The sequence below is a fragment of the Brachyistius frenatus genome, unplaced genomic scaffold, assembly GCF_029030835.1.
Source record: "Brachyistius frenatus isolate BFR_SWC_R1_liver_20210118 unplaced genomic scaffold, ASM2903083v1 Contig_224, whole genome shotgun sequence".
NCBI lineage: Eukaryota > Metazoa > Chordata > Actinopteri > Embiotocidae > Brachyistius > Brachyistius frenatus.
This window is the reverse complement of record NW_027210823.1, coordinates 347,501-362,500: the sequence shown is the minus strand read 5'-3', so window position 1 is coordinate 362,500 and position 15,000 is coordinate 347,501. Positions and strand designations below refer to the sequence as shown.

At 45.7% G+C, this 15,000-nt stretch overlaps 1 protein-coding gene across 9 annotated transcripts in view; it reads right to left on the bottom strand.

Moving 5' to 3' along the window:
• LOC138633511 (serine/threonine-protein kinase BRSK2-like) overlaps positions 1-15,000 on the bottom strand; it is a 97,810-nt gene that overhangs the window by 82,168 nt on the left and 642 nt on the right. The window lies entirely within an intron of this gene.

Genomic DNA, 15,000 nt, shown 5'->3' with positions numbered 1-15,000 from the left:
CGGTAACCATGGCGACGCAGGGTAATAATGCAGAGAAGAGGGAGTTTTACAAACAATGCAGAGGCCCTTCCGACAACACTGTGTGTGTGTGTGTGTGTGTGTGTGTGTGTGTGTGTGTGTGTGTGTGTGTGTGTGTGTGTGTGTGTGTGTGTGTGTGTGTGTGTGTGTGTGTGTGTGTGTGTGTGTGTGTGTGTGTGTGTGAGAGTTTACTGCAGAGTCTCTGCTGTAATGCAGCACTACAGCCGAGCAGGTCTCTCACACACACACACACACACACACACACACACACACACACACACACACACACACACACACACACACACACACACACACACACACACACACACACACATACACTGGTTCTGAGTCAGGAGGCGGTTCTTTGGTCCGTCTGTGAGGTCATCAGTGAACGGTGGAGGGATGCTGCAGCCCGCCCCCGGTGCTCATGGGTAATCACCAACTGCTCATTAAAAGGTTTCATTCCTAACCGGACTCTCCGTCCTCTTCTCACTCTGCACCAGAACCACTCATCCGACCCGTCGTGGACCTGTCGGGGCTTTTAGAGGATCAAGAGGAGGAGTTTATTTATCCACCGCGAGTTACGCGAGGCCGGATCAGAGAGGGAATAAAGTACAGCGGCGGTTCAGCTGATAATTTCAGTCCTGGATGCAGGAAGTGCTGACTCAGGGGGAAAGTCCAGATTACTTTTGGAAAAGGATGAAAGAGAGAGAGAGAAGTAGGATTTATGCTCCATTTCATTAAGTTTTTGGCTGCGGGAACCGTCGGGAGCTTATCTGCAGCCAGAACCGTCCCTGCTGATTACCAGCTATTGATTGAGGCTTTAAATTGGTGTCTGTCGAGGACGGAGGACGTGACAGGAAGCGTGACCGGATTAAAGAGGAGAGCAGCTTCAGCTAACGGTTAGCATCCTTGAACCTGGTTCCTTGCTCATATGGAACCTCTCCGTTAAAGACAGCTCTGAACAGGACCGGTACCACACGGAACCATCCAACACCACAAACATCCAAACCAGATATCCATACGTCGGATACTTCTACTTTAACACGGTTTCGTCTCTAAACATTAAACTGATTTGTGGCCACGTACGAGTCTGACTTGTGCCGCAGTTACCGGCCAACATCTACCGACGGCATGTGCGGCGTTTAGGGAACGTCTGTGAACTGGAGCTCCAGTCTCCCCTCTAAACCGCATGGAAACAGAAAGTTTGTAAAATAATGTGATGAAAGTTTCAGGAACCAGAATAAAGTCAACGAATGGAAACCTGTCCAGTTGGAGAATTTATCTTCCAACGATATTGAGCAGATGCTGCTGCCCAGCGGGGGTCCGAACCTCAGCGTGTGCACGGGAACACATCGGCTACATATCTACAGATAACAGCTTAGAAATCAGCAGCACTTACAGGATGGTGATGGAGACGCCTCCGCAACCTCAACCTCCAACGCTAAAAACCTCAACCTCCAACGCTAACTACCTCAACCTCCAACACTAACTACCTCAACCTCCAACACTAACTACCTCAACCTCCAACACTAACAACCTCAACCTCCAACGCTAAAAACCTCAACCTCCAACGCTAACAACCTCAACCTCCAACGCTAACAACCTCAACCTCCAACGCTAACAACCTCAACCTCCAACGCTAACAACCTCAACCTCCAACGCTAACAACCTCAACCTCCAACACTAACTACCTCAACCTCCAACGCTAACTACCTCAACCTCCAACACTAACTACCTCAACCTCCAACGCTAACTACCTCAACCTCCAACGCTAACAACCTCAACCTCCAACGCTAACTACCTCAACCTCCAATGCTAACTACCTCAACCTCCAACGCTAACAACCTCAACCTCCAACGCTAACTACCTCAACCTCCAACGCTAACAACCTCAAACTCCAACGCTAACTACCTCAACCTCCAACACTAACAACCTCAACCTCCAACACTAACTACCTCAACCTCCAACGCTAACAACCTCAACCTCCAACACTAACTACCTCAACCTCCAACGCTAACTACCTCAACCTCCAACACTAACAACCTCAACCTCCAACACTAACTACCTCAACCTCCAACGCTAACAACCTCAACCTCCAACGCTAACAACCTCAACCTCCAACACTAACTACCTCAACCTCCAATGCTAACTACCTCAACCTCCAACGCTAACAACCTCAACCTCCAACGCTAAAAACCTCAACCTCCAACGCTAACAACCTCAACCTCCAACGCTAACAACCTCAACCTCCAACACTAACAACCTCAATCTCCAACGGAAACAACCTCAACCTCCAACGCTAACAACCTCAACCTCCAACACTAACAACCTCAACCTCCAACACTAACAACCTCAACCTCCAACACTAACAACCTCAACCTCCAACACTAACAACCTCAACCTCCAACACTAACTACCTCAACCTCCAACTCTAACTACCTCAATCTCCAATGCTAACTACCTCAACCTCCAACACTAACTACCTCAACCTCCAACGCTAACTACCTCAACCTCCAACGCTAACAACCTCAACCTCCAACACTAACTACCTCAACCTCCAACACTAACTACCTCAACCTCCAACACTAACAACCTCAACCTCCAGCGCTAACTACCTCAACCTCCAACACTAACAACCTCAATCTCCAACGGAAACAACCTCATCCTCCAACCTCCAACTAACAACCTCAACCTCCAACGCTAACAACCTCAACCTCCAACGCTAGCAACCTCAACCTCCAACACTAACAACCTCAACCTCCAACACTAACAACAGGTTGTTACAACCTCAACCTCCAACGCTAACTACCTCAACCTCCAACGCTAACAACCTCAACCTCCAACACTAACAACCTCAACCTCCAACACTAACTACCTCAACCTCCAACGCTAACTACCTCAACCTCCAACACTAACTACCTCAACCTCCAACACTAACTACCTCAACCTCCAACGCTAACTACCTCAACCTCCAACACTAACAACCTCAACCTCCAACACTAACTACCTCAACCTCCAACACTAACTACCTCAACCTCCAACACTAACAACCTCAACCTCCAGCGCTAACTACCTCAACCTCCAACACTAACAACCTCAACCTCCAACGGAAACAACCTCAACCTCCAACGCTAACAACCTCAACCTCCAACGCTAACAACCTCAACCTCCAACGCTAACAACCTCAACCTCCAACACTAACAACCTCAACCTCCAACGCTAACAACCTCAACATCCAACGCTAACTACCTCAACCTCCAACGGAAACAACCTCAACCTCCAACACTAACAACCTCAACCTCCAACACTAACTACCTCAACCTCCAACACTAACAACCTCAACCTCCAACGCTAACAACCTCAACCTCCAACGCTAACAACCTCAACCTCCAACACTAACAACCTCAACCTCCAACCTCCCTCAACCTCCAACTAACAACCTCAACCTCCAACACTAACAACCTCAACCTCCAACGCTAACAACCTCAACCTCCAACACTAACAACCTCAACCTCCAACACTAACTACCTCAACCTCAAACCCTCAACCTCCAACACTAACAACCTCAACCTCCAACAACTACCTCAACCACTAACCCTCAACCTCCAACGCTAACTACCTCAACCTCCAACACTAACCCTCAACCTCCAACCTCTAACAACCTCAACCTCCAACACTAACAACCTCAACCTCCAACGCTAACAACCTCAACCTCCAACACTAACAACCTCAACCTCCAACCTCCAACACTAACTACCTCAACCTCCAACACTAACAACCTCAACCTCCAACACTAACAACCTCAACCTCCAACACTAACAACCTCAACCTCCAACACAAACAACCTCAACCTCCAACACTAACAACCTCAACCTCCAACACTAACACTACCCTCAACCTCCAACACTAACAACCTCAACCTCCAACACTAACAACCTCAACCTCCAACACTAACAACCTCCAACACTAACAACCTCAACCTCCAACACTAACAACCTCAACCTCCAACACTAACAACCTCAACCTCCAACACTAACAACCTCAACAACCTCACAACCTCAACCTCCAACGGAAACAACCTCAACCTCCAACGCTAACAACCTCAACCTCCAACACTAACAACCTCAACCTCCAACACTAACAACCTCAACCTCCAACACTAACAACCTCAACCTCCAACACTAACAACCTCAACCTCCAACGCTAACAACCTCAACCTCCAACACTAACAACCTCAACCTCCAACACTAACAACCTCAACCTCCAACGCTAACAACCTCAACCTCCAACACTAACAACCTCAACCTCCAACACTAACAACCTCAACCTCCAACACTAACAACCTCAACCTCCAACACTAACTACCTCAACCTCCAACGCTAACAACCTCAACCTCCAACACTAACAACCTCAACCTCCAACGCTAACAACCTCAACCTCCAACACTAACAACCTCAACCTCCAACACTAACAACCTCAACCGCCAACGCTAACAACCTCAACCTCCAACCTCAACCTCCAACACTAACAACAGGTTGTTACAACCTCAACCTCCAACGCTAACTAACTCAACCTCCAACGCTAACTACCTCAACCTCCAGCGCTATCTACCTCATCCTCCAACCCTAACAACCTCAACCTCCAACGCTAACTACCTCAACCTCCAGCGCTAACTACCTCAACCTCCAACACTAACAACCTCAACCTCCAACACTAACCTCCAACACTAACCTCAACCTCCAACGCTAACACCTCAACCTCCAACCTCCTCCAACACTAACAACCTCAACCTCCAACGCTAACTACCTCAACCTCCAACGCTAACTACCTCAACCTCCAACGCTAACTAACCTCATCCTCCAACCCTAACAACCTCAACCTCCAATGCTAACTACCTCAACCTCCAGCGCTAACTACCTCAACCTCCAACGCTAACAACCTCCAACCTCCCTCAACCTCCAATGCTAACTACCTCAACCTCCAACGCTAACTAACCTCCAACCTCAACCTCCAACACTAACTACCTCAACCTCCAACGCTAACAACCTCAACCTCCAACACTAACAACCTCAACCTCCAACACTAACAACCTCAACCTCCAAACTACCTCAACCTCCAACACTAACAACCTCAACCTCCAACACTAACAACCTCAACCTCCAACACTAACAACCTCAACCTCCAACGCTAACTACCTCAACCTCCAACACTAACAACCTCAACCTCCAACACTAACAACCTCAATCTCCAACGCTAACAACCTCAACCTCCAACGGAAACAACCTCAACCTCCAACACTAACAACCTCAACCTCCAACACTAACAACCCTAACCTCCAACACTAACAACCTCAACCTCCAACACTAACAACCTCAATCTCCAACGCTAACAACCTCAACCTCCAACGGAAACAACCTCAACCTCCAACACTAACTACCTCAACCTCCAACACTAACAACCTCAACCTCCAACGCTAACTACCTCAACCTCCAACACTAACAACCTCAACCTCCAACGCTAACTACCTCAACCTCCAACGCTAACTACCTCAACCTCCAACACTAACAACCTCAACCTCCAACGCTAACTACCTCAACCTCCAACGGAAACAACCTCAACATCCAACGCTAACAACCTCAACCTCCAATGGAAAGACAGAAAGACAACGTGACGCTCCTCCACAGCTTTGTTTATCATCTCTCTGCTTCCAAATTCTGCAGCATCTGGTTGAATTCTAGAAGACGGGGAGGGGTGGTGGTGGATGGGGGAGGGGGAAAAGGGAGGGGCGGGTTGTATTAGGTTGAACGCGTCCTGTGGGAAGAAGCTGTGAATAATCTGAAGCATTAACCGAACTCCCATCATGAGAACCGATAACAACTCGTTCAGTCGGCAGGAGTTCAGAGAGGAAGGGAGGGTGGGGGGCATGAAAAGGGGGGTGGTAGATGTAGAGAGGGGAGGGGGGCATTCCTCCGGTTGTCATGGTAACCGAGTCCTCAGCTGGGAAGGTGAGTGAGTGGGAGGGGGGTGGGAGGGGGCCAGCAGTCCCCCCCCCCAGAAAGGAGAAAATGAAAAGAAAGAAAAGAAACCAAAATAAACGTGTTCCTTTACATCCTGCACTCATACTTAATTACGTCTGTTCCTTCAAAAGCCTCCGAGTACGTCTGCTACATCAACATCAGCGATGTCACCATGGAAACCTGAGGGGACATTAGTGATGTCACCATGGAAACCTGAAACTGGAGATCAGATTTGATGTCAAACTGTAAACGGTCATCAGAGACTCTTGAAAGTCTTCAGAAAGTCTCCGGCGATGAAGCTACGAGCCGGGCGAGGTGTTCTGATGACATCACGTTTCAAGAGGGGCGGAGCGTCACCGTCCCAGACCGAAGAAGGCGTCAGGTCAGGAGACACCAGGTGGGTTTTCTTTGTGTCACTGTGAATTGGTCCCCCAGAGTCAGACTGTCAACACCGAGTTCCACTGGGACCTTCGGAGGGGGACATTCACTGTGAACCACTTGAACTGTGTCACCATGGCAACAGGCTTCTCCAACATGACAACACGTTGAAGATTTTGTTCCCCAAAAATGTCTCCCAAGATCTGATGCAAGGAACAAGCCTGAAAACCAATGTTGGATGGATGTGATCTTCAGTCTCTCAGCTGTTTGATAACAGCCATGACTCTATAGCGAAACCACTGCATGGGATCAGGAACACTCGGCTGTCAGCAGGAGTTATAAAGGTTCTGTTCTCCAAAATCTGCTGTTTCTGTGCTCCAGTTTCAGGTTTCCATGGTAACATCACTAATGTTCTCGTACCAGCGGTCACGTTAACGTGGTGAACTCAGTGATGATGATGATGAGACGACACTCTGAATACTTCCTGATGGAGGTTGTTGGTCCTCCTGCTCCGTGCTGCGTTCAGGAACACTCTGAATACTTCCCGATGGAGGTTGTTGGTCCTCCTGCTCCGTGCTGTGTTCAGGAACACTCTGAATACTTCCCGATGGAGGTTGTTGGTCCTCCTGCTCCGTGCTGCGTTCAGGAACACTCTGAATACTTCCCGATGGAGGTTGTTGGTCCTCCTGCTCCGTGCTGTGTTCAGGAACACTCTGAATACTTCCCGATGGAGGTTGTTGGTCCTCCTGCTCCGTGCTGCGTTCAGGAACAGTCTGAATACTTCCCGATGGAGGTTGTTGGTCCTCCTGCTCCGTGCTGCGTTCAGGAAAATTCTGAATACTTCCTGATGAACTTTGTTGGTCCTCCTGCTCCGTGCTGCGTTCAGGAACAGTCTGAATACTTCCCGATGGAGGTTGTTGGTCCTCCTGCTCCGTGCTGCATTCAGGAACACTCTGAATACTTACCGATGGAGGTTATTGGTCCTCCTGCTCCGTGCTGCGTTCAGGAAAATTCTGAATACTTCCTGATGAACTTTGTTGGTCCTCCTGCTCCGTGCTGCGTTCAGGAACACTCTGGACTAATTGGTCCTCTTGCTCCGTGTGCAACATTTAATTTGTTTGAATGACATTTAAAATGTTCCTTCAATAAATAAACCGAGTCCTTTGATAAACTGTGTCAACACTGAAACATCTTTCTGGACTGAATTAAACTGTTAAAGCTATTTCTCATGTTTTATCTTCCTCTGAATGCAATTAAATCACAGCAGAAATATCTGTGGTTTCATATTTAATGCACCATAATGAAGTAAGGCCAATAAAAAAAGCACCACACCACACACACACACACACACACACACACACACACACACACACACACACACACACACACACACACACACACACACACACACACACACACAGCAGTGTATACATATGCAGTGAGAGTGATGGGAGTGTTACCACCTGCAACCTGCTGATAATGAAGCTGTATTTCAGCCACCTAAAGGAAGCCATCTGTGCTGGGACTCTCCCTGCTGCACACACACACACACACACACACACACACACACACACACACACACACAGACACACACACACACACACACACACACACACACACACACACACACACACACACACACACACACACACACACACACACACACACACACACACACACACACACACACACACACACACACACACACACACACTGCTGCACGCCTCTGCTGGTGCCGAGGGACAAAACACAGTCTTTAGAATGTTCAATAACATGAGACATTCATTACAACACAACTGGGACTGGGACACACACACATTCCTATTACAGGTTGGAGACAGATCAAAGAGAATGCTGTCCTCCTGGTGTCAGAAGGATCAGAATTCAGGTTTTTAAGAGAACTATTGTCCAAAATGCAATATAATATTCATAATTATGTTTATTATGAACGTGTCATCCCATATAGTCAAAGCAGATGTTCTCCACCTCTGAGCCTGGTTCTGTTGGAGGTTTCTTCATGTTAAAAGAGAGTTTTGCCTTTTGTTGGATGTTTCTTCTGTTAAAAGAGAGTTGTTCCTTCTGTTGGAGGTTTCATATGTTAAAAGAGAGTTTTTCCTTCTATTGGAGGTTTCTTCTGTTAAAATAGAGTTTGTCCTTCTGTTGGAGGTTTCATATGTTAAAAGAGAGTTTTTCATTCTGTTGGAGGTTTCTTCTGTTAAAATAGAGTTTGTCCTTCTGTTGGAGGTTTCTTCTGTTAAAAGAGAGTTTTTCATTCTGTTGGAGGTTTCTTCTGTTAAAATAGAGTTTGTCCTTCTGTTGGAGGTTTCTTCTGTTAAAAGAGAGTTGTTCCTTCTGTTGGAGGTTTCTTCTGTTAAAAGAGAGTTTTTCCTTCTGTTGGAGGTTTCATATGTTAAAAGAGAGTTTTTCCTTCTGTTGGAGGTTTCTTCTGTTAAAAGAGAGTTTTTCCTTCTGTTGGAGGTTTCTTCTGTTAAAAGAGAGTTTTTCCTTCTATTGGAGGTTTCTTCTGTTAAAAGAGAGTTTTTCCTTCTGTTGGAGGTTTCTTCTGTTAAAAGAGAGTTTTTCCTTCTATTGGAGGTTTCTTCTGTTAAAATAGAGTTTTTCCGTCTGTTGGAGGTTTCTTCTGTTAAAAGAGAGTTTTTCCTTCTATTGGAGGTTTCTTCTGTTAAAAGAGAGTTTTTCCTTCTGTTGGAGGTTTCTTCTGTTAAAAGAGAGTTGTTCCTTCTGTTGGAGGTTTCTTCTGTTAAAAGAGAGTTTTTCCTTCTGTTGGAGGTTTCTTCTGTTAAAGAGAGTTTTTTCTTCTGTTGGAGGTTTCTTCTGTTAAAAGAGAGTTTTTCCTTCTGTTGGAGGTTTCTTCTGTTTAAAGAGAGTTTTTCCTTCTATTGGAGGTTTCTTCTGTTAAAATAGAGTTTGTCCTTCTGTTGGAGGTTTCTTCTGTTAAAAGAGAGTTTTTCCTTCTGTTGGAGGTTTCTTCATGTTAAAAGAGAGTTGTTCCTTCTGTTGGAGGTTTCTTCTGTTAAAAGAGAGTTTTTCCTTCTGTTGGAGGTTTCTTCAGTTAAAAGAGAGTTTTTCCTTCTGTTGGAAGTTTCTTCAGTTAAAAGAGAGGTTTTCCTTCTGTTGGAGGTTTCTTCATGTTTAAAGAGAGTTTTTCCTTCTGTTGGAGGTTTCTTCTGTTAAAGAGAGTTTTTCCTTCTGTTGGAGGTTTCTTCTGTTAAAGAGAGTTTTTCCTTCTGTTGGAGGTTTCTTCTGTTAAAGAGAGTTTTTCCTTCTGTTGAGGTTTCTTCATGTTAAAAGAGAGTTGTTCCTTCTGTTGGAGGTTTCTTCTGTTAAAAGAGAGTTTTTCCTTCTGTTGGAGGTTTCTTCAGTTAAAAGAGAGGTTTTCCTTCTGTTGGAGGTTTCATATGTTAAAAGAGAGTTTTTCCTTCTATTGGAGGTTTCTTCTGTTAAAAGAGAGTTTTTCCTTCTGTTGGAGGTTTCTTCTGTTAAAAGAGAGTTTTTCCTTCTATTGGAGGTTTCTTCTGTTAAAATAGAGTTTTTCCGTCTGTTGGAGGTTTCTTCTGTTAAAAGAGAGTTTTTCCTTCTATTGGAGGTTTCTTCTGTTAAAAGAGAGTTTTTCCTTCTGTTGGAGGTTTCTTCTGTTAAAAGAGAGTTTTTCCTTCTGTTGGAGGTTTCTTCTGTTTAAAGAGAGTTTTTCCTTCTATTGGAGGTTTCTTCTGTTAAAATAGAGTTTGTCCTTCTGTTGGAGGTTTCTTCTGTTAAAAGAGAGTTTTTCCTTCTGTTGGAGGTTTCTTCTGTTAAAAGAGAGTTTTTCCTTCTATTGGAGGTTTCTTCTGTTAAAAGAGAGTTTTTCCTTCTGTTGGAGGTTTCTTCTGTTAAAAGAGAGTTTTTCCTTCTATTGGAGGTTTCTTCTGTTAAAATAGAGTTTTTCCGTCTGTTGGAGGTTTCTTCTGTTAAAAGAGAGTTTTTCCTTCTATTGGAGGTTTCTTCTGTTAAAAGAGAGTTTTTCCTTCTGTTGGAGGTTTCTTCTGTTAAAAGAGAGTTCTGTTGGAGGTTTCTTCCTTCTTCTGTTGGAGGTTTCTTCTGTTAAAGAGAGTTTTTCCTTCTGTTGGAGGTTTCTTCTGTTAAAAGAGAGTTTTTCCTTCTGTTGGAGGTTTCTTCTGTTTAAAGAGAGTTTTTCCTTCTATTGGAGGTTTCTTCTGTTAAAATAGAGTTTGTCCTTCTGTTGGAGGTTTCTTCTGTTAAAAGAGAGTTTTTCCTTCTGTTGGAGGTTTCTTCATGTTAAAAGAGAGTTGTTCCTTCTGTTGGAGGTTTCTTCTGTTAAAAGAGAGTTTTTCCTTCTGTTGGAGGTTTCTTCATGTTTAAAGAGAGTTTTTCCGTCTGTTGGAGGTTTCTTCTGTTAAAGAGAGTTTTTCCTTCTGTTGGAGGTTTCTTCTGTTAAAGAGAGTTTTTCCGTCTGTTGGAGGTTTCTTCTGTTAAAGAGAGTTTTTCCGTCTGTTGGAGGTTTCTTCTGTTAAAGAGAGTTTTTCCTTCTGTTGGAGGTTTCTTCTGTTAAAGAGAGTTTTTCCTCCCCTCTGCCTTCATAGCAGCTTCAAATTCTTCTTATTCTTTAAGAAGTCAGGAGGTGAAAGAGCAGCTCATCGAGGCCGAGAGATGAGAACAGAAACAGGAAGAGATCGACAGCTCGCAGTCCGACAAGGAAAGAGAGCGGCCATTGTGGAAGGAGGAGTGATGAAACCATGACAACCAGCCCAACTGTTGGCCAACACTTTGAAAATGAGCACCGCATGGAGCCTGGGAACACAGTGTAAAACACACTCACACACACACAAAACAGACTGACTAATTGTTCAGAGTCAGCACAGACTCTCGCCATTCAGCTTCGACCACCCCACACACACACACACACACACACACACACACACACACACACACACACACACACACACACACACACACACACACACACACACACACACACAAACATGAGCGCATTGTTCCAAGTGCAGGCTCATCACTGTGGGGCCGAGAAGAAGCGCATTCATCAGAGAGGGAATTTAAAGGTTCACACACACACACACACACACACACACACACACACACACACACACACACACACACACACACACACACACACACACACACACACACACACACACACACACACACACACACACATACAGTTGCAGCCACTTTGCATCACTTTCTGGTTGAAAACAGTGTTTATAAAAGACAATCTGTGGCAGAGCGACGCAGCTTCACGTCTACAGAACATTTCATACTTAGGGTTCATAACAGATTATAGAACGTTTGGGAGCTTTGGCCTCTTTCATATGAAAATTAAAAGGCTGTATTTGCGTGTATGGAATAATAATTATTACAGTACACACACACAAACACACACACACAGTAAGAGTAAGCTCACCCTGCTCTTATGTGGGTGGTTGAATGATCGGACTTCCCAGTCTGCCGGCTGAGCTTCAGGAGAACACACCAACATGTCTGCAGCTCGACATGCGTCTCACTCCACCTCACCAACGCTCACACACAAACACCGGCTGGACGGAGATCCCAACACGCATCCTGCTGGACGGATGAACTTCACTCAGAGTTTAAATCTGCTGCTGGACAGAGAACACTTTTATTTCTCTTCCTCGTTCAGTCTCACGTCCTGCTTTGATCTTCTCCAACCAATCAGCAGCGACTCTCACCCGGCGTACATCCCGCTGATGTCACTGAACCGACACGCTTGTTCTTCATCGAGCCTGAAAAGACGCTCAATTTAAAGCACGTTATATAAATAACACACTTATCGTTCAATAAAAGTTGGTTTATAAATCTAACTTTAGCCCTCAATCTTCATCAGTCACGCCCCCCTCGATCACCGTCCAATCAGCTCGCAGAAAGAAAGAGACATTCACTTCTAATGACTTCATATAGAAAGAATCGCTTTCTTCTTATGGTGTGTGTGTGTGTGTGTGTGTGTGTGTGTGTGTGTGTGTGTGTGTGTGTGTGTGTGTGTGTGTGTGTGTGTGTGTGTGTGAGTGAGTGAGTCAGCAGGTCATATGACGAATTACTAAAGGTCCATGAAGTCCATGTAAGGAGGTAGAACGGGTGTTTTTTTCTAACCAGGGGGATTTCCACATGGTTTTATTTTCCTGAACAATGTGACACTGACACGCCTCCCTCTGGTGGACGGGCGTGTGTATTACATGCTTGGCCGTGATACTGAGTCGTCACATACTGTGTTCAAATGGAACTCCTTGTTCCAACATGGGATGTCGTGTGCACCGTATGATCGGTGTTCAAGTGGTTAAAAACACCGTTGCGTGGCAACGGCAACATGGACGGCGTCTAGAAGCCACCGAGGTTTACAGTTTATTGAGCTAACAGAGGCTAACAGTTTATCGAGCTAACAGAGGCTAACAGTTTATCAAGCTAACAGAGGCTAACAGTTTATCGAGCTAACAGAGGCTAACAGTTTATCAAGCTAACAGAGGCTAACAGCTTATCAAGCTAACAGAGGCTAACAGTTTATCAAGCTAACAGAGGCTAACAGTTTATCGAGCTAACAGAGGCTAACAGTTTATCAAGCTAACAGAGGCTAACAATTTATCGAGCTAACAGAGGCTAACAGTTTATCGAGCTAACAGAGGCTAACAGTTTATCAAGCTAACAGAGGCTAACAGCTTATCAAGCTAACAGAGGCTAACAGTTTATCAAGCTAACAGAGGCTAACAGTTTATCGAGCTAACAGAGGCTAACAGTTTATCAAGCTAACAGAGGCTAACAGCTTATCAAGCTAACAGAGGCTAACAGTTTATCAAGCTAACAGAGGCTAACAGTTTATCAAGCTAACAGGAAACACAAAGACACAGAGAGAAAAGAAGATCGTGTTCCTCAGACGTCGGCTGTTATCTAAGTTATGAAGACAAACTCTACGTGACTGAAACTGCAATATATCAGCTGAACATCCAACCAGACATGAACCTCCATGACCTCTGACCTTTCTGGAAAGTCAGCAAACACACAACTGGTGAGCTGGAGGCTGATAGAAGATGACCACCAGAGGGCGCCGTTCATACAGACTCTCCTCAACATGGAGGATCCAAACACAGTCGGCACTACTCCGAAAAAAAAAGGTTCAGCACCACATTTCAGAGTCCGACTCATCGTCGGCAGTTATCCGGACTCTCTGCGAGGTTTCTGTTCATTTAGTTTGTCTCTGAGATGAACCGAGTCAGCGAGTTTCTTCAGGTCTGACTGAAACTCTCACTGCAACACAACAAGCAGGAAACATTTCAAAATAAAGTTCTTGTCTGTTAGAAGACAGAAAAACACTTTAAAGACCTCTCAAAGAACTTCTCAGGAAACGTTTCCAGATATACATGCAGATGACGTCTGTCAACATGTGAGAAGAACAGCTGATGTGATGAGGTCATACTATGACGCTGGACCACAGAAGAATCACTGACTGTCAGTGGAAGAGGAGTGTGAGCGTAGTTTGGACCTTTAGTTCTCTGCTGAAGACCAAAGAGACGATCTGTGTGTGTGTGTGTGTGTGTGTGTGTGTGTGTGTGTGTGTGTGTGTGTGTGTGTGTGTGTGTGCGTGTGTGTGTGCGTGTGCGTGTGTGTGTCCTCGACTGCAGCTGAAGAACTGATTAAACCGGCAGCAACACACACGGCTGCGTCTGACTCCAGCAGCCGGCTAATTGGCTGCTGATGAATTATTCACCAGCGAGCAGCGTTCTCACGTCTACCTGCTGGAACCTTCATGTCTGGCTGCATGTGATCACAGCTGGTGGGGCGTCCGGAGCCCGGCCCGGCCCGAAACCCCGTAATACAGTGGAGACGAGTCGTTGATGTCACTCTGAAGACTGTTTCTAATGTTGTTCATCATTCTTGGAATCACGTCTCATGATGCAAGAAAAAATCAGACCGAAGCATCAAACGAGCGACCTGGTCTACCTGATGAGTCACGGAGCTGTCAGGGACACGGAGGAGGACTCATGGGCTGCTTTTATGAGCAGAGAGAAATGAATATCACACACACACACACACACACACACACACACACACACACACACACACACACACACACACACACACACACACACACAGTTACATCGAGGCTCCTGCAGCAGGGCCTTCATCAGCATTACAAAATAAAAGCACCAGAAAAGGTCCAGAGACCTCCAGAGCACACTGCACCTCTGCAGAAAGGTGATGTTGCAGCTACAGCAGTGTGTGTGTGTGTGTGTGTGTGTGTGTGTGTGTGTGTGTGTGTGTGTGTGTGTGTGTGTGTGTGTGTGTGTGTGTGTGTGTGTGTGTGTGCGTGTGTGTGTGTGTGTGCGTGTGTGTGTGTGTGCAGGGACCGGACAGTGCAGCATCACTGGCTCTTCTGCAGAGAGCACCCTCAGCAGAGACACCATGTGACAGACGGAGGCGAGAATTAGAGACCAGAAGCATCAGAAGAGCCCATTATCACCGCGGACTGTCTGCCTGACAACAAGGATTAGAGGCGCACCACCATCTTCATCATCATCTTCATCTTCATCATCATCAGCAG